The 23,633-nt window shown below is 48.2% G+C and overlaps 1 protein-coding gene across 4 annotated transcripts in view; it reads left to right on the top strand.

Annotated features, from left to right (window-relative positions):
- SIPA1L3 (signal induced proliferation associated 1 like 3) overlaps window positions 1–23,633 on the top strand; it is a 251,978-nt gene that overhangs the window by 1,187 nt on the left and 227,158 nt on the right. Inside the window, exon 1 of one of the 4 annotated variants that reach the window (XM_040252890.1) lies at window positions 16,912–17,007. The exons of the other annotated variants lie outside the window; for them this stretch is intronic. The gene's annotated coding sequence lies outside the window, so the exon portion shown is untranslated. Of the gene's footprint in view, window positions 1–16,911; window positions 17,008–23,633 lie in introns of those variants that run through there. 4 annotated transcript variants of the gene reach the window in all.

The following is a 23,633-nucleotide window of genomic DNA, read 5'->3' as shown; positions in this document are numbered from 1 at the left end:
TGAGAGTCGGGTAGCGGTGGGTTCGCGTACGGACTCTTGCCTCTCGGGAGGTGCGATCTAGGGAAACCGCGCCGAACCTCAGTTTCTCCTTTCGGTCAAACCTGGGAAGAATAGTGGCTGTCTTATGCTGGGAATTCTGTTGAGATGTTGAGATCCGATGAATAAAGCGTTTGGTACATAGAAGACACTTATTACTTGCTTGTTTTATTGTTAGCTCCGAAGAAATGGGATGAAGGTATTATCGACTGAATGTGGTAAGCTGAGGGTGAGCCACATGGTTAGCACTCGGTGCAAGGTGGCTGTTAGGAGAAATTATTTTGCTGAGAGCTTCGGTTTTGGAGGCAGAGCCAGGTTCAAATTTAGGTTCTACCTTTTACCAGCTCTGTGACCTTGGGCGACAGACTTCACTGCTCTGTACCTTGGTTTTCTCTGTCTACAAAATGGGTATTTTTTCATAGCAGCCACCTTGTAGAGTCGTTTGGAGGATGCGGTGAGAATACCATTTGTGAAATGCTTAGAGCAGCAGCTGGCACATAGTCAGCATTTAATAAATGACCATTGATTCAGCGTTTTCCCGGTTTCTCCGAGACCCCCTGAAGGTGGGGCTCTGCCTGTAGTCTTGCTTTTCTAGTGGATCAGACTTATAACTGGTCTGGTTGACTTCCTCTCCTGCACCCTCAGATTCCATCCGTGTAAAATGGGATAACAATATCAGCCTCAGAGGGTTGTAAGGATTTGCTGATACCGTGTTCCCAGTCCAGAGCCATCTCTCACTAAGTAGCAGCTCTTGTATATTATAATTCTTCTTCCATGTGCTCCATCTGGCCCAGAGCTTGCCTAACTGTTGTGGGATGTGACATGACAGCCCTGAGCTCCCCCACATGTTCACTCCCAGCCTCAGTGTCCCATCTGTGAAATGATAGTCATAGGACATTTGTGCCAGGGTTGTTTCAATGATTCCAAAAGATAATTCATGTGTAGTGTTCAGCACAGGGCCAGGTGCATCCTAAGCACTTAATAAACATGCCTTGTTTTTTTTGATGGGCTTTTGCTGCTTATGTTTGTATTACAGTTCAGAGCAGGACAAGGTTAATGTCCCCTCACCTCTAATTTTTATTCACCAAAGGTAAAATTGTGGAACATACTGCCATATAAGGGGCTGAGAAGAAATGGCACTGACTAGCTGTTATCAGCAGGCCACCTGCCCTCCTCCCAGCTCTCACACACTCCTGCCCCCAAAACAACCACTCTGGGGCTTTTAAGTGTTGTACCACTGCTGCCCGCCATTGACTGTCTCAAAGCCCCATTAGCCCCCCGAGCTCCACCTCCACATGTGGGGCCTGTGCTCCTTGATGTCCTCTGCTAACTTGATGTCCCGTTGGGTGCCATGAACTCAAAATGTTAAAATGAAGCTCCTTTTCCTCCCAGACCCAGTAGTCACCACCTCGGCAGATGGGCCAAACCGGAAACCTGGGAATCCTTCTTCTCCCCAAGGCTTCCCAGATGCAGTTGATTGGCAAGGAGGATGGTGCTGTCATTCCACAGCAACCAGTTCTTTGGCCTATCTTGGTCTCTTGTCTTGTGGGCCACTGAAAGTCCCCCTTGACTACTGAAGGTGGCCTTTTCCAACATGGTTGAGTTGTTTCTTTCAAGTCACCAAGGATGAATACATGTCAAACACTGTATCAGTAGGAGCCAGAGAAGGCACTGCAGACGTGGCCAGATGGCAGTGGCCACAAGTATGGAGTAAAAGCCCTGGCTGTCAGGGAGTCCATTTCTAGCCTGGCTAAGCTCAGCTGAGTCGCTCGCTTTCTTTCTGCAAAGTTACCCGGTGTCAGCGGGTTAGAATATCCTCTGTGCAACAGGCCATCCTGAGTGTTTTGGGAAGCAGCACACACACACCCAGGAAGAGGCTGGGCAGGGAGTATATTAGCTCTCTGTTTAGGGTGAGTCTGTCATCAGATCTGTCATTGTAATTTCTTTTTTTTTTTTAGAGATTTTATTTATATATTCTTGGCTGTGCTGGGTGTTCCTTGCTGCACGTGGGTTTTCTCTAGTTGCAGTGAGCAGGGCTTTCCATTGTGGTACACGGGCTTCTCTTTGCAGTGGCTTCTCTGGTTGCAGAGCACGGGTTCTCTGAATCGTTGTGGCTCACAGGCTTAGGTGCTTCTCGGCATGTGGGATCTTCTCAGACCAGGGATGGAACCCATGTCTCCTGGGTTGGCAGACGGATTCCTAACCCCTATACGACCAGGGAAGCCCCTGTAATTGTAGTTTCATTTGGTAATGGGAACCTGTGGTCTCAAATTTGTTTTGACCACTAAAATTACCTAAGTGTGTTTTTTTTATTAATTGATTGAATTTTTTTTTTTTTTTGGTTGAGCCATGTTGCTTGTTGGATCTTAGTTCCCTGACCAGGGATCGAACCTGGACTTCAGCGGTGAAAACTCCAAGTCTTAAGCACTGGACTGCGAGGGAATTCCCCCTAAGTGCTTTTTTTTGCATCTGAGGAAATAAAGCAATGACTTTAAAACAAAAATCTTGGTCTTGATTGTTAGTGACAACAGCACGTGGGTTTTTAGCAGTCTGTGTGGAACGGTCAGAGTTAAACATGAGCCTGTTTTTCAGACATTGCAGTTGTTAGGCGGTAAATCAAAAATGGAATTTAGAATGTGCAGTGATTGGCGCCTTTTTTCCCCTGTGAAAGTTATTTTGCTTATATTTCAAACTTCAGTTTAAAAAAAAGACCCAGCTTATGATAAGAGCTTAACCTTGTTGTGTGTATAATTTCCCAAATCTAAATTAAATGTCTATATGTTTTGATAAAATAATTGAGTAGTCATTGCCTCTAAAGTAAAGGGTTTTTAGCAGTTAGAACAAGAGGCTATTAGGACCGGTTTGTGCTTTCTTTAAGACACTGCCTCTATTTCTTAGGACTTCTCTGGTCATGGCCTTAGTTTGTGTGTGTGTGTGCCTGAGGGTTGGTTGAATTTGGCTTTTAAAAAGTTATGCTAAGAAATGCATACTCGTAGTAACCTGTCAAACATTACAGAGATAGGCAAGGGAAATAATAACTGCCACCCTTCATTCCAAAATCCCATCTCCCTAAGAAAACCATTTATTCAGACAGTGAGTGTTTACTAAGTGTCCAGTGTCAGGCTTTGGAGATATCTGAGAGAACAAATTAGATTCATTACCTTTGGAAATGTGGGGGTGGCTGCTCTCATCTTTTTCTGTGTTCCTTTGGATGGATGTATGCGTATAGTGGGGCATTATCCCTGGTGGCTCAGACGGTAAATAATCTGTCTGCAATGCAAGAGACCCAGGTCTGATCCACTGGAGAAGGGAATGGCAACCCACTCCAGTATTCTTGCCTGGAGAATCCCATGGACAGAGGAGCCTGGTGGGCTATAGTCCATGGGGTTGCAAAAGAGTTAGACACTACTGAGTGACTAAACAGCAGCAATGCATATATCAACTGTTTTCTTTCTTCTCCCTCACCATTCCCCAGAAAAGGAGGGATCAAGTCATACATACTTGTAACTCGATTTTTAAAAATATTTGATAGCGCATATCTCTTCAAGTCAGTACATACAGATCTGACTCATTCTTTTTAACAGCTAGACCCACGTTCTTCAGTGTGGAGAGACCGTGCTCCATGCTGCCATTTCCCTATTACTGGACATTTAAGTTCTTTCTGGGATTTCTTTTTTAAAATTTATTTGGTGGGCACCAGGTCTTAGTTGCAGCATGTAAAATCTTTAGTTGTAGCATGTGAGATTTCGTTCCTTAACCAGGATTGGGAGTGTGGAGTCTTAGCTCCTAGATCACCAGGGAAGTCCCTCTAGGTTTTCTAGTACATCCGCAAACACACATCCAGTAAGCATTCTGATACACAGGCAGTACAGCATAGTCGCTGAAAGCGTAAATTCTGGACAGCGAATAAGAGAGACAAGATCCTTGCTGTACTAGGGTTTACATTTCTAGCTGAGGGGACATGCAGCAAACAAGGTAATCTCAGGTGGTTTTAATTTCAGATGGAGGCAATAATAACGTGAGGGGATGGAGTAGACTGGTGATGGGGAACGGCTGGTTCCTTTCGCTTGTATGACCCCAGAAAGTCTTCTGCTGCTGCTGCTGCTGCTGCGTCACTCAGTCGTGTCCGACTCTTCGCGACCCCATGGACTGCAGCCTTCCAGGCTCCTCCGTCCATGGGATTTTCCAGGCAAGAGTACTGTAGTGGGGTGCCATCACCTTCTCCGAGAAGGCCTCTTAGGTCTCACTGAAGGGGAGTCATGTGAGCTGAGACCTGAATGAGCAAGAGGCACCAGCTGTGCTGAGAGCTGGGGGAAGACCATTCCAGGCCGAGGGAACAGGAAATGCAAAGGCCCAGGTGTGGGAATGTATTTGCTACAAAAACAGTATCATCAAAACTGGAGAAAGGTGAATTCCCACTGTTCAGGCTCATGCTACTTTAATTTTTGTAAAATAATAATAATGATAATAATAGCAGCTGACATTTCCTGGTACTTTACTCTGTACTCGGTGCTCTTCTCGGCATTTTGCACTTTTCCTCAATTAATCCTCACTCTAGAAGAAGGGGACAACAGAGGATGAGATGCTTGGATGGCATCACCGACTCAATGGACATGAGTTTGAGCAAGCTCCAGGAGTTGGTGATGGACAGAGAAGCCTGGCGTGCTGCCGTGCATGGGGTCGCAAAGAGTCGGGCACAACTGAGCAACTGAACTGAAGTGAATCCTCACAAGAGTCCAGTGAAGTGGATAAATGTATGGAACCCATTACCGATGAGGATGCTGGCTCCAGGGCCCCAGGTCTTGGCCCATAAGCTATTCTCCTCTTCCCAGGCCCCCTTGACCAGGCTGAGGCAAGTTTAAGAAGTGGGTGCAGCGTTTCCTTTCCACGTTGTTTAACATGCAGAGCTCTGCGGACTATATTCAGTACCTCATTCATGTGGCCCCGGGAGTGGTCTGGGGACGTGGCGTCGTCTCCACAGTAAGGCATGACAGGGTCAGTTTCTGTGGGGATGTTTAGTTGGTTGGTTGGTGGTTACTTCAAAACTAAAGGCCCTTCAGCAGAGCATGTCCTCAAATAAAACAAGATTGGCAGTGTGGCCACCACACCAGACGCAAATTAGCAAGAATTGAGGTGTGGTGTTGAAGGAGTGTGAACAAGGAGGTGTCCCATTGAGCTGGCAAGGGGTGAGCTTTGCAAGAGGACTTGGACCAGCCAGGGAAAGAGAGTTCCTAAGCACTGAACTAGTATTATGGGCTGTTAAAGCTTTAAAATACCGTTCGGTTATTAAAGTGCTGATGCCTGGCCCAAGTAGGGGCTCCAGGATCCTGTTCCAGCCACCATGACTGTGTCCATTTTGATCTGGTGTAGCTTGGAGCTTAAGAGTTGTTCAATATTTTGAATGAAGGGCAGGCCTAGTTAGATGTGCAGATGGTGGTGGTTGCTTTTAAGACCAGGAAAAGTGTGGAGAATACCTTTCATCCAACCATCTATGAAGCATGTGTTTCTGCCCAGCCTGTGTGCCAGGCACCGTATGTTAGTCACATCAGAAGACTCTGGTTCTCCAGGGTTTGCACCGGAACTGTCCGTTAGAAATATAACCCAAGCCACCAATGTGGGCCATATATGTCATTGAAGATCTTATGGGGATCACTTTTAAAAGAGTAAAAAGAAATAGGAAATGGACTTTAATAATAAATTTTATTTAGTCCAAAGCATATCATTTCAACATGTAGCCAGTATAAAATTATTGAGATATATTACATGCTTTTTTTGTCACACTTCTTCAAAGTGCCATGTGAAATCTCCTCCTTCAGCCATTTCCATTTGCACCAACCACGTTTCAGCTGCCCAGGAGCCACATATGTTGGACAGAGTGGGCCTCAGGTGTGAGACTCAGGTGTAGATCAGGATTCACAGTGATGGGTCAAAGATGCCGCCTGTTTTATCTTGGTGAATAAGGGCAGATGAGTGATGAAAAGCATGCTGATCCGAGGCAGGCCTAGCTAAACTCACAGCTGTCATCCTTCAAAGGCACCTTCTGGGCCTGGTGTTGTGCTTGGCGCATGTGACCTGTGTTCTGAGGTGGTCGGGACTCTGATCATCCCCACTAAACAGATGAAGAAGGTGAGGCCTGGCAGCACGAGGCCATTTGCTCACGGTTAGCAAATGATGAGGGCAGAATTTGAACTCAGGTACAGAGACCGTACTCTTAAATCTGTGTGTGTCTGTGTTGTGTTAGTGTTTGAGGGAGGGTGGGGTCTGAGCTTTGAGCCACAAAAATACCATAGAAAGGACTCATCACACAAAACAGACTCCCAGTGTTCATCAGCCTCAGTCCTCGAGTTTCTGTTGGTGCTGTAGTGCTGGTTTAGACCTGAGAGGTTGGCTGACCCCCTCCTTACAGTGAGCCCCAGGTTTGGTGGGAACGGATCTTTACTTCCCAGGAAGGGGAAGGGTCTTTGGGGACTGAGGACAGTGGGCAGGATGAGTGAAGGAAATGAGAAAAGGACCTAGCCTATTGAAAGTCCATTCTAAGCAGCTTCTGTGGGCATGAAGCCTCTTTCTTTTTTTTTTTTTTTTTAAATATTTATTTATTTATGTATTTGGCTGCACTGGATCTTAGTTGCAACATGAGGGGGTCCTCCTCCGTTGCAGAATGTGGGCTTAGTTGCCCCACAGCCGAGCAAAGTTCCTGAAGCCTCTTTTCTCTTTCATCTGCCTCCTCTCTCTGTCCCTCTTGACTGTGGCCTCCTGAGGGAGCTTCGTGGCCTTTTCCTTTCTCAGCGACAGCGGAGTTTACCCAGTGTGTGAGTATTGCCCTTGCCTGATCCAGAGGCACTGCTGGGTGGGGGCTAGCGGGAAGGGAACTCTCTCATCTACAGGAGTCATTATTCTAGAACTTCAGTTACTCTCTTGGTTCAGGATTCCCCCTCTTAGGAGCAAGGAGTATCTGGACCTTGTACCCAAACAGGGCAGGTGCTGGAGATTCCGAGTCTGTTCACGTGCCCAGATGACCTGTGCCAGCCCCAGTGGTGATTCCTGAGTGTTTTTACCTCTTTACCTCCACTGCTGGACAGTGCCTGGCTGGTTAAAGACGCTCAGTGTGTGTTTGTCGGCTGAATTGCTGATACGAGCCAAGGTTCCCTGAGCTCTTACTGTGTACAAGTCTCTGTTCTGGGTGCTTTTCATGTAATATCTCGTTTAATCCTCATAACTCCATGGTGTAGGTATTCTTATCATTCACATTTCTTATGTAAATAGACTCAGGTCCTGAGAAATGCAAAGTCACAAAGCTGGTGAGTATCAAAGTCAGGATTCAAACCCAAGCCAGTCAAGTCCAGGCTCTCTTTTTTTTTTTTAAGTTTCATTTATCTGTTTTTGTTTTTGTCTGTACTGAGTCTTCATTGCTGCATGCGGGCTTTCTCTAGTTGTGGCATCTGGGGGGTACTGGTGGTGTGGTGGCTTCTCTTGCTGTGGGGCGCAGGCTCTAGAGCACAGGTGTCAGTAGCTGTGGCTCATGGGTCTTAGTTGCTCTGTGGCATGGGGTATCTTCCTGGACCAGGATTGAACCTGTGTCCCCTGCACTGGCAGGCAGATTCTTAACCACTTGTCTACCAGGGAAGTCCCTAGGTCCAGGCTCTTAAACGCCCAGTCTGCAGTCTGTCCATGGACAGCAGGTGGCTGAATGGGGTTGGGAAACAGGGCCACACTGATGAGTTGCAGTCTCCCCACTCCACACGTGGTCTCTGAACTGGTCTGGGGTAGTCCTGCAACAGGTCCCAGGCCCCTTTGGGCCTGGAGACTTGACCATCACTCTGGGCGTGAGGTTTTTCTCTGATTCTGGACTTGAGGGACTTTTCCCTTGTGGTCCAGTGGCTAGGACTCTGTGTTCTCAATGCAGGGGGCTTGGGTTCGATCCCTATTTAGGAAGCTAGATCCCACATGCCACAATAAGACCTGGGGAGTCAAATAAATAAATACAAATACATATTTTTAAAAAATCAGCCAAAAATAACAAAAATGCACTGGATGTTTGACATTATTAAGGAGTTCTTGTTAATTTTTGAAGGTGTGATAATGATACTGTGGTTCTGCTTAAGAAAAGGTCCTTCTTTTGAAGAGTTACAGTCTAAAATCCCCATGAACTGTTAGGTGAAGGTGAAGTCGCTCAGTCGTGTCTGACTCTTTGTGACCCCGTGGACTGTAACCTACTAGGCTTCTCCGTCCATGGAATTCTCTAGGCAAGAATACAGGAGTGGATTGCAGTTTCCTTCTCCAGGGGATCTTCCCGACCCAGGAATCGAACCCTGGTCTCCTGCATTGGGGGCAGACGCTTTAACCTCTGAGCCACCAGGGAAGCTGTTAAGATATCTGAGATTTGCTTCAGATTAATATGGATGGGCAGGGAGGCAAGGGGGCCAAGTGTATGGGCGAGGAAAGAGAGGAAGTAAGATTGGCCAGGAGGCATTGCTGCTGAAGCTGGCTGGAGGGGCGTTCTTATGCTCTGCTCTTCACCTTTGTGTGTCTGCACTACGAACACCTCACCACGAAAGTTAGAAGCAGATATAACAACTATCACTCAGTGTTGGTGTGTTTCAAACTCGAGTGTAGTGTGGAAGGATTCCCTGCCTCTGCCCAGTCCACTTATATAATACAAAAGTGGTATTTTTTTTTTTTCTCTTTTCATCCTACGAGTCAATCTTTGGCTCTATCGGCCACACGCTCCCCTGACTGCTCTGAGCACCATGGCGCTGGTTCTCTGAGTCAGCTCACAGAGGTCCCTCTTTCCCCAGGTCTGGTTCTCTCCAGCATCTGAACGTGGGGCCCCTCCCACATTTTTTCCAAAGACGAGTTCCAGCAGGAGGCCTCAGATCCTCCCTGCATCCTCCCCTCAGGACAGACGTGCACAGATCCTTCCTCTGATGTGTCTCTTTCAGCTGCCCCCCGCCCAACCCTGCAAGGAACCACAATCCAGCATTTGGTTTTGCCTCCAGCGCTGCTGCGGCAGGCAGGGAAAGTGCCCCCTTTCAGTCCTGACTTTTGACAAAGCTGCAAGATGCAGCATGTGATGGTGCCACGGACCTGATGGTATTTCTCATCAAGCCAGCAGATAAAACTCCTTTAGAACAAACATGCACAGCACCCTGCACCCCGCACCCCCACCCGCCCGCCCGCCCGCCCGCCCCTTCACATCAAGCAGAGAGGCTCCTGTTGCATTTGTTCACTGGGGGTCTCTAACTGAACAGCGAGTCAGCAAGGGGCAGAAATCCGTGTATGAAAGTGGCAGGAAAAGCGGTCTGCTTGTGGTTTGCTCACCAGGGAGGGGTAGAGATGTGTGATGTGAAGAGGAACTCGGGTCTGGCCTTGCTCGGGGCTGGTGCCATTGGTTCTGGTGGTGGGTTCTTTGTATCGCGCTCTCGGTTTGCGGGGAGGAAGGCAGGCCGGGTCCTGGTACCGCCCCCCCCCCCCCCCCGCCCCTACCTCCTGCAGGCGTTGCTACCTCTCCTGCCACAGCAGTTCTCTTCTTTCCTGTTCCTTTGCAGGCTCTGAAGCACGTCTAGTGTGGAGCGCTCATTAGGATCATTGTCACCAGTTTAGGCAGCCTGCTTTTTCCGGGCTTCCCAGTGTAGACCTATATGTGTTGAATCTGAAGGTGGCAGACCCAAAACACTGATACTGATTTTTTTTTTTTAATATTCATGTATTTATTTGGCTGTGCCAGTTCTTGGTTGCGGCATGCAAGATCTTTGATCTTTGTTGCGGCATGCAAACTCTTAGTTGTGGCACGTAGGATCTAGTTCCCTGACCCGGGATTGAACCTGGGCTCCTTGCATTGGAAGCGCAGAGTTTGAGCCACTGGACCACCAGGGAAGTCCCCTGATTATGATTCTTAAACTTACTCATTCAACAGATATTCATCCAGCTGAATGCTCTTCCAGGTACTAGGTTTATAGCAGTGAGCAAAGCAGACAAGGGTTCTCCCCTTCTAGGGCTCTCATTCAAGCTGGGATTCAAACAATCAACAGATAAATAAGACGTATACTGTGTTAGGGCGGTTCCCAGGTGGCACTAGTGGTAAAGACTGCCTACCAGTGCAGGAGACGTAAGAGGCCTGAGTTCGATCCCTGGGTCAGGAAGATCCCCTGGAGGAGGGCATGGCAGCCACTCCAGTACGCATGCCTGGAGAATCCCATGGACAGAGGAGTCTGGTGGGCTGCAGTCCATAGGGTCGCAAAGAGTCGAAGTGATTTAGCATGCACACATACTGTGTTTGATGGTAATAAGTTCTGAGTGGAAGATACTAAGAAAGGGGATGTGAGATATTAGGGTGGAGGATGTTGACAGTTTAGACAGGGTGCCAAGGGATGGCCTCCCTGGGAGTGACTTGAGATCAGGCCTGAAGGAGGCAAGGCAGTGTGAGCAGTAGGGGTTTCTTGGCAAAGGGAGCAGCCAGTGCAAAGGCCCTGAGACAGCGGCTGGAGCAGAGTGGAAGGGGGAGTGAGTGGGAGGGCACGCAGGCTCAGGAGTTTGAAGATCTCTTGGCATCTAGTGCAGCCTCGTGTTTTCTCTGAGATGGGACCATATTGCAGGGCGTGTTGAGTTATTAAATTTCATTAAGGGACTTCCCTGGTGTCCAGGGGTTAATAATCCACCTTGCAATTCAGGGGATGCAGGTTCGATCCCTGGCCAGGGAACTAAGATCCTGCATGCTGCAACTAAGACCTGATACAGCCAAGTAAATACATAAATAAATATTTTTTAACGTTTCATTAAGTTTTGATTAGTGGCCACACGTGCATGGAACCAAAGGAACAAAAATAAAGCACCCAGTTCCCTTCCCCAGAGGCCACCACCATCCCTGGTTCTTATTGGTGACCAGTTCCTTGGCACTGCATTATTTGAGTCATTTCCTGGCCTACATTTGTTCGAACCATATGAAATTGCCTTTTTTGTGGGTCAGAAAGAATGGTTGAATGTTGACAGTTTTGGGAGGTTCAGCTTAACAGCTTCCTTTCCAGGGCCCAAGGAACTTGACCCATCCTTTCTTTGGGGCTTCCCTGGTAGTTCAAATGGTAAAGAAAATACCTGCAATGCGGGAGACCCGGGTTCGATCCCTGGGTTGAGAAGATCCCCTGGAGAAAGGAGTGGCTCTCCACTCCAGTATTCTTGCCTGGAGAATCCCATGGACAGAGGAGCCTGGTGGGCTACAGTCCGTGGGGTTGCAAAGAGTGGGACACAATGAACACTTTCTTGCCTCAGGGATTGGTGGTCAGAGGTCGGGACCCCCTTTCTGCACCCGCACATCTCTTTCATTGACTGGCCCAAAAGTGTCTGCGACACCAGTGTGTGTAAACCCCCTGCTCACCCATAGCCCCATACCTGTCTTGCTGTTAAGCCTGACAAGATGCTGCCTCTTCCTCCTAGGACAGTACCTGGGGGTGGCATTAGTCATTCTTTGGCTTTCTGCATCTTGGTGCCACCAGTTTTGAAATCACAGATAACTTGCAGAGGGAAGGGCACCCCTGGACTCTTGCCAGGTGTTTGGCATGACTCACATGGTGGGGCTGGATCAGTAACTGGGCAGAGTAGGTGGTGGAGAACCAGCCCAGAGTGTCCAGGAGGAGGTACTGGGACTGTGTAGGCTCAGGCTGTGGGGCGAGGGCTGAAGAGCGATGAAGAAAGGCCATCCCTCTCCTCTGGTGTGTCCCCTCCAGAGAGCACACATCCTGAACCCCAGGGCCCTGGGCTGGATCTTGCTTTGGGGGAATTCAGCCAGAAAATCGTTTCAGTTGGTTTGCCTTTGGCTGCCAACAACAGTATTAGCAACAACAGCAGCAAATTTTTTTTTGGGGGGGGGGGGGCGGGGGGGCAGAGCGTACCACATGGTGTGTGGAACTTCCCTGACCAGGGATCGAACCTAACCCCTGGGCCATCAGGGACATGCCAGCAAATAGATAATTTATACAGTGTCTGCTAGATGCTAGGCACTGTGCTAGGTGCTTCCCACAAAGTGATTCATTTTAACCTCCCAACAACCCTGTAAGTACCCTTATTATACCCCTTTTGCAGATGAGGCCAACTAAATTTAAATAACTTACCCAACAGCTAGAAAATGGTGGTGACACGGTTTGGATCCTGGCAGCCTGGCCCCAGAGGCCACATTCTGAACTCTTCACCACTGTCCTCCTGCAGTGGTTCTCAAACTCGAGCAGGCACAGGCGTCCCCCAGAGGGCTGCTTAAAACACAAGTTGCTGGGCCCCACCCAGAGTTTCTGATTCAGTAGGTCTGGCTTGAGAATATACATTTCTAACAAGTCCCCAGGTGATACTGCTGCTCCTGGGCCTGGGAGCACATTTTTGAGAACTACCGACCTGACCTACTATAATAGGAAGTTCAAATGAAATTGGCCCCAAATCAGGAGACTGATGATCTGTAACAAAGAAGCCTACAGATAGGCAGCACCAGGGTAGAATAATTAAGCCTGTAAGGAGACCAGCCCTCTCCACTATACTTGGTGTGTCTCCTGTGTCCTCAGGCTCCCCTCACGGCCACAGGATGACTGTCACAGCTCCAGTCGTCATTCCCTGACGAGGCGATATCCAGCAGCAGAAATATCCAGCGTCTGGAGGCTATATCCAGAGCATCTCTTAGGAGTGTGGAAACTCTTCCTAAAAGCCCCGCCTCCCAGATTCCCCTCATCTCATTGGCCAGCATTGTGATACCTGACCATGCCTGGGCAAATCACAGGCAAGAGCCAATCAGGATTTATTGTCAGGGCTGGGGCTAGAACGCCTCTTCACCTGAAGCGCAGGACCATGTAGTGCGGCTACAGGAATAAACCCGGCTACAGGAATAAACCCGTAGTACTGTTTAGGAAAAGACTGGGAGAGGGGGATGGACTTTGGGTGGGCAGACAGTTGGATCTGCTGCAGAAGTTAGGGAAACAGGTGAAAGCCTAGTACATATCTATTTTTGGGTCACTATCCTTACCAACAGTGTCCTTCCTTTTGTAATTACCTGAATCAGGACATGGCTTTTAAATTCTCTAATCATTTCCACCTTTAAGAATGTGTGCACAGAGTCCCTGTATCATAGGAGCTCTCAATCCTGTCGGGAAACCAAGTATTTCATCTGAACACTCAGGGAAACCCAAGCTGGGGGATGAGGCAGCAGTCTGAGGGGCAGTGTCAGTGGTCTGTGAGCCCACTCACTATGCTCAGCAGCACTTGGGGCTCCTCTCTCTGCTTCTGGCCAGTTTTCCTATTCAAGGTGCTCCTTGCAGAGGCTCAGTTTCCTCCTTTGAGGACTGCCTTGTAGGGTGGTTGTGAGGAAGAAAGGAGAGGTTGCAGGGAATTTCCTGGCAGTCCGGTGGTTAGGATTCTGCACTTTCACTGCCAGAGCTCAGGTTTAATTCCTGGTGAAGGAACTAGGATTCCACAAGCTGGCTTAGTGGAAAAAAGAGAGGATGCAGGTCAAGTGCTTACCCCCAGGAGCTAGCTCATGGTAAGTGCTCAATAATGTGGCCCCTGCTGTTAACATATTTAATTTGACTTACTAATTGAATAGGGCTTCTCTGGTGTTTCAAGGGTAAAGAATCTGCCTGCAATGCAGGAGACATGGGTTCAATCCCAGGGTCAGGAAGATCCCCTCTAGAAGGAAATGGCAAGCCACTCCAGTCTGGAAAATCCCATGGACAGAGGAGCCTGGTGGGCTATAGTGTATGGGATCGCAGAGTCGGATACGACTTAAGGACTAAACAATTAATTGAATAGTTATCATTTAATAATCCCACCCTTTCCTCCCAACAACACATGAAAGTGACCATTCATTTTGCAGACTGACATTTCCTGTGGGTGCCTGTTGCTGCTGCTTATGGACCCAGTATAAAGCTGTTGCCCTGTAGATCGCCAAGGGACTGAGGAACAAAGAGCGGGCTGTGGAGCCACACCACTTGGGCACAAGTCCTGGATCCATCTCGGGCTCCCGTGTGACCTTGGGCAAGCCACTAGCCTTGCAGTACCTTGGGTTCCATATCTTTAAGGTGGTAATGAAACCGTGTAACTCAGATTGAGATTTGAATCAGTGAGCCCAGACTCGAACCCAGCCAGAAGCCAGATGGGGACTTGAATCCACGGTCTTTTAACTGAGATCCCACACCTGGTCTCAGGACTTAATGAAGCTCAGGTTCTTGATGTCTCCTTGCAGAAAGGATTCAGTGAAAGACAAAGTGATGGCTAAGAAGTTGATTTATTTAGAGAGAAATACACTCCACAGACAGAGTGTGGGCCATCTCAGAAGGGGAGAGTGGCCTTGAAATACAGTGTGGTTAGTTTTTATAGGCTGAGTCATTTCATAGGCTAATGAGTGGGAGGATTATTCCAACTATTTTGGGGAAGGGGGTGAGATTTCCAGGAATTGGGCCACCGCCCAGTTTGTGGTCTTTGATGATTGGCCTCAAAACTGTCGCCATACCTGTGAGTGTGTCATTTACCTTACGCCTGTGTGTCTCCGTGAGCGTATACTGAGACTCAGGGTCTAGTGGAAGTTGACTTGTCCACCATCTTGGACTTATTTGGTTCCAATCAGTTTACGTCGTGTCCTCGGGCTGTGTCATTCTTACCAAGTCTGTGCCCTGCCAGCTTCCCTCTGAGGTTGATGGGAGAATTGCATTCAAGCACCCAAAGCATTTTGAGCACTGCAGCCCCTGGCCCGCAGTGAGCACTCAGTATATCTGCTGTATCTGCTGTTCTTTGAATATTTGTGCCAGTTTATTCACAGGGGTGGCTTACTCCTTGGAAGGAAAGTTATGACCCACCTAGACAGCATATTAAAAAGCAGAGACATTACTTTGTCAACAAAGGTCTGTTTAGTCAAGGCTATGGTTTTTGCAGTAGTCATGTATGGATGTGAGAGTTGGACTATAAAGAAAGCTAGGTGCTGAAGAATTGATGCTTTTGAATTGTGGTGTTGGAGAAGACTCTTGAGAGTCCCTTGGACTGCAAGGAGATCCAACCAGTCTATCCTAAAGGAGATCACTCCTGGGTGTTCATTAGAAGTACTGATGTTGAAGCTGAAACTCCAATACTTTGGCCACCTGATGTGAAGAGCTGACTCATTTGAGAAGACCCTGATGCTGGGAAAGATTGAGGGCGGGAGGAGAAGGGGACAACAGAGGATGAGATGGTTGGATGGCATCACCGACTCAATGGACATGGGTTTGGGTGGACTCTGGCAGTTGGTGATGGATAGGGAGGCCTGGCGTGCTGCAGTTCATAGGGTCACAAAGAGTCAGACATGACTGAGCAACTGAACTGAACTGGTTCACAGGGCATATGACTTCCCTGGTGGCTCAGTGGTAAAGAATCTTCCTGCCAGTGCAGGAGACACAGGAAATGGGGGTTTGATCCCTGGGTCAGGAAAATCACTTGGAGAAGGAAATGGCAACCCACTCCAGTACTCCTGCCTGGAAAAATCCCACAGACAGAGGAACCTGGTGGACTGCAGCCCATGGGATTGCAGAGTCAAACTCAACTTAGCAACTAAACAAGTAAATAAGCTCCTTGAGGGCAGGGTCTGTGTTTTTTTTTTTTTGTTGAAACCACTGTGTCCTGAATAGATGGGTTATATATTTCTCTTGTGGATGAAAACAAGGGCAGTAAGTCATCCTTCTTTTGTTTTCCCTTTAGCTGCCCAGAATTTAAACTCGGTGACTGTAGTAATCTCCTGTTTTGAACCTGATTGAATCTGGAGTCAGCATGTGATGACTGCAGCTGGTGGTTATTGAGCATTTTGTGCATTAGGGCTAAATGCTCTCTGTAAGCCCTCACTGTGGAGAAGGAAATGGCAACCCACTCCAGTGTTCTTGCCTGGAGAATCCCAGGGAAGACGGAGCCTGGTGGGCTGCTGTCTATGGGGTTGCACAGAGTCGGACACGATGAAGTGACTTAGCAGCAGCAGCAAGCCCTCACTGACTCTTCACACTCATCCCATTTTACCATTGAGGAACCTGAAGCCTAATTGAGGGTGGGGCACCTGTCTTTCCTCTTGAGGAGGTCCAGTGCCTAGGTTAACAACTGGAAACCCAAGAGGTGCTCTGCTTGGCTTAACTCTGCGCCACCACTTTCTTGCTGTGTGACCTTTCGCCTGTGACTTCTCTGTTCTTGAACTTTCTCATATGTAAAGTAGGAATGCTAATCGTACTTACTTAGAGAGGACGGCTGTGAAGGCTAGGGGAGCGAGGAGATAATTCACGTCACGTGAAGTGCAGAGTGAGGAGGGGGCGTTCTGGGGCTGTTATTGTTGGGCACACCCATTCCTCGGTGCTTCCCAGGCTGGCCGGAGGAGTCCGGTGGCCGCAGCTTAATCATTAAGCCGCGCTGCTTCGGCGAGCCGGCTCCCCGTCCGCCCAGCGAAAAGGAGCCCGTCTTTGGATCGTGTGGTTGTGAATGAAGCGAGCAGGGGAGGCCGTGGGCGCCGATCCAGCCCTGAATCGGTCAGCGAACAGGTGGCGCGTTCCTAGATCCGAGGCCAGCCGCCTTTGTTACCTTGAACTTTCACTCAAGCCCATTCAGGCTCCTCAGACCACGTGTCTGATGAGTAAGGAGTCCTTTTATTTCCCTCCCCTGAAGGGACCGCTGGCAGAACAGCCCGCCTTGGGGACGCGCGCCTGTTCGCGAGACCAGCCTGCTGTCGGGGGAACTCCGGTGGCCGGCGGGTCGTTGCTGCGGCTGTTGCTGAACAAGTCGCTGTGAGGAGCTGGCACGGCAGGTTCCCGCTTCCGCATTCCAGACACCCACCGCGGGCGGGGGAGGCACCGCCCACCACGGGAGGGCGAGGGCGGCCGCGGGCGCGGGCAGGCAGGTGGCCTTGGCCCGGCCCGGACCCAGGACGGCATTCGAGAGCCTGGAGCTCCCCTCCGGGTCACCTGCCGACTTTGTGATCCCGGCCGGGCTCCGGACGTCTTTCAGGTGAGCGGCGTCGGTTAAGTTTGGTAGGGACTTGCAGAGAAAGCGCAGTGTGTTTCCTTCTTTTCGGGCATGAGACTGGTGGTTTTGTTTTCTTTTCTTTTTTCCCTCTCCTCTCCCATGAAATGTTTACCTGTCTGCTGCTAACTGTGAAGAAAGGGTGGGCGGAGTGTTGAGGGAGTGAGAAGGAAATGGAGGAGATTTCTCCCCGGAGAAGGCATGGGTGAATGCTGAACTCCCAGGGGGATGCCAACTTCTGTACCAGTGGGGCATCCTAGCCTGGTCCAGATGAGCTGTGTGGTCTCAGGCAAGTTTCTTTCCCTCTCTGAGGCTCAGTTTCCTCATCTGATGAGGTGGTAAATAGGAGCAGTACCCACTCACCTTCCCAAGGAATCATTGCTCACAGCCTGGGCGCTCACAGCCTGGGCGCAGCGTGGTGTGCAGTGTCAGCTCTCCCTAGCCCCCCTGATTCCCTGTCTGACCTTATCTCTTGACTTCTCAGCGGCTGCTAGCTGCCTCCTGCCCTTCCTCCCTCAGGGCTTTTGCCGGCTGTTCCCTCTCCCTGTAGCATTTCCCCAGTATCCCCAAAGCTCCCACCCCCTTGGGGCTCTGCTCACATGTCACCTTCTCAGTGAGGCCTCTCTCCTCCCTAAGTAGCACCTTCTCCATCACACTCTAGCCCTTTACTCTGCGTTTGTTTTCTTCATAGCATGACCACTGACGTGTTTATTCTCCCACCTCCCCTACCGTGGTTGTTTAGTCACTAAGTTGAGTCTGACTCTTTGCCACCCCGTGGACTGTAGCCCCCCAGGCTCCTCTGTCCATGGGAGTTCCCAGGCACAACTACTGGAGTGGGCTGCCGTTTCCTCCTCCAGATAGTCTTGCTGGCCCAGGGGTCGAACCCGGTTTTCTCCCGCATTGGCAGGCAGACTTTATCCCCTGAGCCACCAGGGAAATCTCCTCCCCTACCGTAGGCCCCAGGAAAGCACAGGTACTTCTGTCTCTTTGTGGAACCATCCCTGGCATGTGGTAGGTGTGCGATACATTGTCTTATGAGTGGATTTAGGATCATGAATGAGGAAGGGTGGCTGTTCCTATCTGGGTTTTGAGGAGAATGTCAACATATCCTCAAACCTGGGGCTGAGGGTGGGCCGGCAGTGTGCGCACACCCTCTCCTTGGTCACCCAGGGTCCTCAGGCCTCCCTGCAGCGTCCAGCCCTCTGGCTTCCTGTCTGTCCATCAGCTCCTCCAGCCTGTGCAGCCTGGGCCCTGACAATGCCATGGGTGTATGTGGCATGGAACAGATGGCCTTGACCCTGACCTTGCTTCTCCTGAGCACAGAGGATGTGTGCAGTTTAGCTCAGGTGAGGAAGGCTTTGTTGAAGACACCGCACACATCCCCCCACACACATACCCCGCCCCCAACCTTCCCATATATATGGAAAGCTGACTCTATTATCAGGCCCTCTTAAGTGTTCCTGCAGTAGTAGGGGGTCAGGGAATAGTTTGGAAATAAGAATGAACTGGCCAGGCAGAGTTTATCGGTCTCCCCGGCTTTAACAGGCAATCATTCTTGTTCTGGGGCTGAACAGGCTTTAATTAAACGGTGAGCTCCACGAGTCTGACCGTGTAAGAGCTGACACCTCCACATCTGTCTCCTGGCTCCCGGTGTCAGCAATTGATTCTGTAAAAATATCCCGGGCTGGGCTTCCCCAGGTTCCGCCGAGCGAGGTCAGTGGCCCTCTTGGGTTTCTCCCAACAGCACGGAGGGCCTGAGGTATGTGCAGTCTTCACACACATCCTCACACCTAGGGGCCTACTGCTATTTTAAGAATGTGCAAAGTGTCAAGAATTGCTGCTCCTGTAAACTCTTAACTCTGTCCTCTGAGCTCCAAGTGCAGTGGGTTTTAGAGTTGACCCTCTTGCATAATAGTGCTCCCAGCACTGCCCAAGCTCTCGGCCGCAGCACTTGGCTTCTCTGGGCCTCAGTTTCCCTATCTGGAAAATGGGAATAATTAATAGTACCTGCATTAAGTGAGCAGTTTAATGCACTTTAAATATTACCCTATAAGGGATAATATTGCCCTCATTTTCCTGCAGGTTGCTTTTCTTACATAGCAGTACTGTGTGGAAATGGAGGCCCAAGTCCTCAGGTTATGCTCAGATTTGCTTTTGTTAATGTCTCCATAACACGTGGAGGGGTGGGTGTACCAGAGTTTATTTGGCCCGGCTGTTTCTGATGTGCATTCCTTTTGTTTCTAGTTTTTTTTTTCCCCCTCCTCCGTATTATTTTTACTGACAGCTTTTTAAAATTAGATTGCAGACATCCCACCTGCTTAGCCACCTTGTGGCTAAGCCATCCCACCTTGTTAAGTTCTAAGCCTTTGAGAATGAATAGGAAGTAGCATTAGTTTAATGAGGCGTCTTGCCCAGATAGGAGATGTGTTTTTGGAGGGTTCTCACCGGGTCCAGCACAATGTTGAGCCGTCTACTTTAAGTGCTTTTTACTTATAAAAATGATTAATAGATTCCTCATCCTCTATACAGATTAGTTGTGCTAAATGAGTAATTATTACCAAATAAGAGACAGAGAAAAGTTCTTATTTTTTTTATTAATGATCTCTGTTGGAAATCAGAACATGCAAGAGATCTTATTAGAGTTGTGATCTATTGGCGAGTTTCCTTTTAAGGTGGTACTTAATAAAGGAATATATTTGGCTTCCTGAAACTTGTGCAGTGGTGTACCCATTTAGAGTTCTGTTTCAGTTCTCTGCTACATAACCAGCCATCCCAGAACTTATGCCTTAAGGGGATGAAAGTTTGTTATTTCTTATCAGTTTCTGATTGACTGAGGCTCATCTGGATGGCTCTTCTGCTGGTTTTAATTGGGGCCTCTTATGTGGCTAGAGTCAGAAGATGGATGGGGCTTAAGATGGTTGTACTCACAAGGGCTTCTCTGGTGTTTCAGCAGTAAAGAATCTCCCTGCAATGCAGGAGACACTGGTTCAATCCTTGGGTCGGAAAGATCCCCTGGAGAAGGTAACAGCAACCCACTCCAGCATTCTTGCCTGGGAAATCCTATGGACAGAGAAGCCTGGCGGGCTACAGTCCATGAGGTTGCAAAAAATGCATTTCATTTTTTAAAGATGACCTTTGGACACACAGAATTGGATTAATCGTAATCCTTGGTGCATGTTATAGTGGTATTTTTGGTCTGTACAAATGTTTATTAACAATGAATAGCCATTAGCCTACTCTCTACCCAAGAACTAGAACATTACCTACCAGTAATTTATATGAAACTATGGTATTTCCCATTCGGTTCCCAGGCTGCTCTCAGCTGTGACCACCATCTTGAATTTTTTGTTGAACGTTATTTGTTTTGAAATAAGTTATTTTTGAATGTCTGCAACAATCTCAAACTATACATAGTCTTCTGGGACTTGTATTTTTCTTATAATATTGTGATTAATCCAGGTCATTTCGTATAGTGGTATTTCATTTTTTACTGCTGTGTAATATTCCACTGGGCAAAGATATCACCTGTTTGTTTTAGTCATTTCTGTGGCAATGCATGTATCATTAGTGTCCAGATTTGTTTTTGCTATTCTTGGGCTACTGTGAATGTTATTAAACACATTTCCTAAGGTGCCTGAACAAGAATTTCTTTGAGGTATGTAATGGGCACAAGATTGGTGGCTGTAGGATGTGAGCATCTTTAATTTTGCCAGATATCATCAAACTGTTCTCAAATTCTCACCAAGGATGTGTTAAGAGTTCCTGTTGTTCTGTATCCTGTCACACTTGGTTTTATAAAGCTTTTTTATTTTTGCCAGTCTGATGTGAGATGAAATCTCATTATGGGTTTTAATTTGTATTCCCCTGAGGACTGGTAAGACATTCTTTTCATTTATGTTTTTTGGATATAGCCTATTCATCCTCTTTGCTTCTTTTTCTTATTGATTTGTAGTCATTCTTTATATGGTCTGGTTACTCATCTCGAGGCTGCAGCCAGACCTAATGAAACATTCATGATTCCCGTGTCTCTGTTTCCTTTGTTGTCTCCTCTCTCCACTCTCTCCCCACCTCCATGATGCCTCTTTGTGTCCTCCAGCTCACAGTGATTCTCCCTGGAACAGTTCTCAAATTATGGGCATTTTTATACGTTTGCGTGGATGTATGACTATACCTGTTCCACCCATTGTACCATAGCTTTGTGATCCCAGGTGTAGCAGGATTAGGTTCAACTGTAGGTAATAGAAAACCGCTTATAAAACAAACTGACAATGGCTTAAACAAGGTAGAAGTTTATTTCTCTCTCACATAAAGGAGTCCAGTGATAAGGAGGCCCGGGCTGCACTCTAATCCAGAACCCAGGTTCCTTCTAGCTTCGTGCTCCACCATCCTTTTACTGTCACCTCGTGGTTCAACATGGCTGCTTAAGCTCCAGCCATTATATCTCAGCAGGGGATGAAGATGGACACTTCTGCTTAATGGAAGTTTCACACTATGTTCTGCTTACAGACTCTTGCCCAGAATTTAGTCACATATATAGTTATAAGGGAATCTAGAAGATGTATTTCACATGACCTTGTTCTTAGCTAAAAATCAGATTCTATTACTGAGTTAAAAGGGGAGACTAAATATTGGATTAGGCAGCCAACAACTTTGCTTGTTCTGAAAAGTTCCCTAAAATGGCTCTTAAAGGAGATGCCAGACACCAGGATGGCGCCTCTAGGTGATGCCCCTTTTGATTCTTTGATTTGTCACACAGATGTTTATTGAGCATCTGTTTTGCACAGGCACTATTCTGGGAAGTAATGAACAAAACAAGTGAAGTCCCCACCCTCACGGAGCTTATTTTTATAAAAGGGAAGATAGATAGTAAACAGACGAGGAGTTTATAGTGAATCAGAAATGAGATAACAGGTGTGAGAAGAAATGCAGGAGAAGGCATGGGATGAGGGTGAGTAGCTGACCTGCCTCTTGAGAAACCTATATGCAGGTCAGGAGGCAACAGTTAGAACTGGGCATGGAATAACAGACTGGTTCCAAATAGGAAACGGAGTACGTCAAGGCTGTATATTGTCACCCTGCTTATTTAACTTATATGCAGAGTACATCATGAGAAACGCTGGGCTGGAAGAAGCACAAGCTGGAATCAAGATTGCCGGGAGAAATATCAATAACCTCAGATATGCAGATGACACCACCCTTATGGCAGAAAGTGAAGCAAAACTAAAAAGCCTCTTGATGAAAGTGAAAGAGTAGAGTGAAAAAGTTGGCTTAAAGCTCAACATTCAGAAAATGAAGATCATGGCACCTGGTCCCATCACTTCATGGGAAAAAATGGGGAAACAGTGGAAACAGTGTCAGACTTTATTTTGGGGGGCTCCAAAATCACTGCAGATGGTGATTGCAGCCATGAAATTAAAAGACGCTTACTCCTTGGAAGGAAAGTTATGACCAACCTAGATAGCATATTCAAAAGCAGAGATATTACTTTGCTAACAAAGGTCCATCTAGTCAAGGCTATGGTTTTTCCAGTGGTCATGTATGGATGTGAGAGTTGGACTGTGAAGAAGGCTGAGCACCGAAGAATTGATGCTTTTGAACTGTGGTGTTGGAGAAGACTCTTGAGAGTCCCTTGGACTTCAAGGAGGTCCAACCAGTCCATTCTAAAGGAGATCAGTCCTGGGTGTTCATTGGAAGTACTGATGCTAAAGCTGAAACTCCAATACTTTGGCCACCTCATGCAAAGAGTTGACTGATTGAAAAAGACCCTGATGCTGGGAGGGATTGGGGGCAGGGGGAGAAGGGGACGACAGAGGATGAGATGGCTGGATGGCATCACTGACTTGATGGACGTGAGTTTGAGTGAACTCCAGGAGTTGGTGATGGACAGGGAGGCCTGGCGAGCTGCGATTCATGGGGTCCCAAAGAGTCAGACACGACTGAGCGACTGAAGTGCGCATGTGGTGCGGTTTTATTTTTTTTTATTTCTTAAGGATTCATTTATTTTTGGCTGCACTGGATTTTCACTGCTGCACGTGGGCTTTCTCTAGTTGTGGTAATCGCAGGCTACTCTTCGTTGCCATGTGAGGGCTTCTCATTGCAGTGGCTTCTTGTGGAGCAGTAGAGCTAGAGGCTTCAGTAGTTGTGGTTCGCAGGCCTAGTTGCCCCGAGGCATATAAGATCTTACCATACCAGGGATCGAACCCATGCTCCCTGCTTTGTAGCCACTCTTAACCACTAGACCCCCAAGGAAGACCTGGTGCTGTTTTAGATAGAGTGAGTGGTCAGGGAAGGCCTCCTTCATGAGATGACATTGAAGCTGAGATGAAGGAGGCAAGTGAGCGAGCCATGTGGATCTCTGGGGGAAGAGCATTTGGGCAAAATTTAAGGGCCAGTGAAAGGCCCTGGGGCAAGACAGTTACCAGGCTGCTTGAGGACCTTTGAAGAGTGGTCAGCAGAGCTTGAGACTGATGAGGGAGGGCAGTGGTGGGAAATGAGAGGAGAGAGGTGGTGGGGCAGATCAGTGGGGGTGCGGGGGTTGAGGGGGCTTGTGGGCCACAGTGAAGACTTTTGGCTTTACCTGGGGTGACATGGAGATATGGAAGGGATCCGAG

Source organism: Oryx dammah, unplaced genomic scaffold (genome assembly GCF_014754425.2).
Source record: "Oryx dammah isolate SB20612 unplaced genomic scaffold, SCBI_Odam_1.1 HiC_scaffold_13, whole genome shotgun sequence".
In the NCBI taxonomy this organism is placed as follows: Eukaryota; Metazoa; Chordata; class Mammalia; order Artiodactyla; family Bovidae; genus Oryx; species Oryx dammah.
The sequence above is the reverse complement of the archived record's forward strand: the minus strand, read 5'-3'. Positions and strand labels throughout refer to the sequence as shown.